The following is a 3025-nucleotide window of genomic DNA, read 5'->3' on the forward strand; positions in this document are numbered from 1 at the left end:
GCTCACATATTGAGTAGCGTTCTGCTATGGTGAAGGTACTTAGTAAGCCCATCATCTGTCAAATTGAGTGAAAACATGTCTCAATCATTCAGTGATCATATTTGAATCAAAATGTTTGTAAAAAAAGGGGGGGGGGGCTAACTTCTGATAGTCACATAATTATATCATTTGTTCACGTACATGCTGTATCTGTGACCTGATAGGCTAGTACAATGTGATTTGTCATTATAACTGTCGGAGGTGATATATTGACAGGCGACTTTTGTAAAACAGTTGGGAACCTTGGTCAGGACACTAGAACACACTAATATTATTAACCTGATGGGTCAATTTCATTACCACTAGCTATATAGTGATACATGTGATTGTGATTTGACTGTCATGTCAAAAGAAAAGCATAATCTCTCTATAGTTAAAATACCTTGGATGTCATCTGTGTGGTTGTTTGCTTGTTTACCAGCACTGAGGTCAGCATCATGGGAGGACAGAATGTGACCTGCAGGGAAAAAAGTAAATTGAATTAAAGGTAAAGAGTACCACTGCATCAGTTAAAATCATGAAGGAGAGTTCCATACTTTGTTAAATACTTGTCAATGTTTGAGAGTAGTATAGCTAAAGATTTTTTTCACTGTGATAATTGAGGAATTAATATAGAGTTTGAGTAATGCTAAGACAAGCTTGGAACAATTTTCCTAAAAATGAAAAATTCAAAACTTATATACCTTTTAAAAGACATGCTTTTGGAAAATGTCAATAAGTGCTGCTCCAAGGCTCTCAAGCAGGTTTATTTGGGGAAATGCTCATTTCAGTTATATTTTAATTTCAATTTACCATTTTAAATCAGATTGATAAAACTAAAAAAAAAAGTTTAATTATTCATCCAATAAATGATAAAAATTATGCAAGATATTCTTATAATACAAGTGATACACCTATATATCTTTATCTCATAGTGTCATATTGAAAATGAATGTGAAAAATTAGTAAAAATTGTTCTTTTTTATTGCTGTTTTGGCTGTTTATGGTTACTATGAAATTTGTTGACATTCTGAGCTGCACAACTTAAGGCTTGTGATACATTGAGGAGGGTTTTCAACACAAGGAAATTAGATGTGGACCAGTTTCATGTCTGTTAATTCTGTTACCTGATTTTCCATGCTTGGACTTCTTTGGAAGCATGTCACAGATTTGCTGGGGACCATATTGACCTTCTCCCCAGGTATAGTCCAGGAACAGGGCAGTGACGTTTGTTTGTTTGTTTGTTTGTTTATGTTTAACGGCCCATCGACAGCTGTGGTCATTTAGGGCCATGGTGATTTTTTTTTTTTTNNCAGCGACATGGTTGCATGTCTGTCCAAGTCTGAAATTACAAAATCATAAAATTTGTATGTTGTCCTTGATATTATTTACTGGTATGTGACCAGTGTATGTGACCCAGAATGACCAGTTACAGAGACAGAAATCAATATACATATGTGCTTCAATGGGTTTGAAATATTTAATTAAATTAAGTGCATTCATTGTGTGGAGGAGTTATAATTTAAGTTCTGTAAAAACATCAAGTCAATATCTAGGCTTAACAGCATTAGTATGATTAATTATATCAAATAGTTCAATAATTACCCAGCTGTGCAAGAGCAGTAGCTATAGGCACACATCCTGATAGCTTTTCCACACACGCCCATACTCCATGGTCTGTGTCAGATACTCTTTGTGATGGGCAACATTGAGACCTAAACAGGCAGTACTTGCTTGCTGTCGATATTAAATGAAAATGTACCTCTTTCATCCAATTACTTGTGAAATATTCATAGGCTTTTCCAGTTTTGTATGAGTTTAACTACTCCTCAGCATTTGGATCTTTTGCTGTCACCACAAAAAACTTAGTTATGTCACTCAGATATATGGGCGGCCATTGGCATAAACCCTGTTTCTCTCCGAACCATCCTTCACACAACTTAAAAGGATCTGGAATTATTTCCGTACCAATCAATAATAAGTCTTTGTACTTACGTGTGTTTACTGCAACAATCTCCTTGCATGTCAACTTAATTGGAATTTTCATTTTATTTGCAGCAAAGAACAGCTAGTTCATGTTTGGTACCTTCCTTACTTGATGCTCTTTTTTCCAGAAAAAATTTGAGAGCATCAACTCTCCACATAGAAAATAAATCTAGAGTCATATCACCGGGATCATCAATCAACTATTTTTTAAGCATATTAGGGGTATTTTTTTGTATTACTATTAATATTCATTATTGACAGAACTTCAGGCGCCTATGGTTTTGGATACTCGCACCGGTCTAAGCACTGGACATCTTTACGCATGCGCCAATATAAAATCATTCGGAATACAATATTCAAAGAAAATAAGAGGAGTAACGAATGCCTCATGCAGATAAGCCATAATCCTTAGGCCTATTTCCTACTGCATTTTAACGCCGGTAAGCCATTAATTTGTTTAATTATGTTCATTTTATATGAGTCTTGATGGACATTCCAACGTGTATTTTAGGTACGACCCCCTATTGAATGACAAAGTACGGCATATATAAACAGTACAACACTAGCACTGGCAAAAGATAGACAGTAAAATACTAACACCGGGCTTGTATAGAACTACAACACAAGCACCAGGCATGAATACAGAATAGAACACTGGAGCCTTTTCATATTAAGACAATACAGTACAACATTAGCACCAAGCATTATACATGTACAGACAGTAAAACCTTAGCACCGGACATATCTAGACAGTAAAACCTTAGCATCGGACATATATAGAAAGTAAAACCCTAGCACCGGACATATATAGACAGTAAAACCCTAGCACCGGCCATATATAGACAGTAAAANACCGGACATATACAGACAGTAAAACCCTAGCACCAGACATATACAGACAGTAAAACCCTAGCACCGGACATATATAGACAGTAAAACCCTAGCACCAGACATATATAGACAGTAAAAATTTAGAACCGGACATATACAGACAGTAAAACCCTAGCACCAGACATATACA

This window comes from Mizuhopecten yessoensis, unplaced genomic scaffold (assembly GCF_002113885.1).
Source record: "Mizuhopecten yessoensis strain PY_sf001 unplaced genomic scaffold, ASM211388v2 scaffold1127, whole genome shotgun sequence".
Taxonomy (NCBI): domain Eukaryota; kingdom Metazoa; phylum Mollusca; class Bivalvia; order Pectinida; family Pectinidae; genus Mizuhopecten; species Mizuhopecten yessoensis.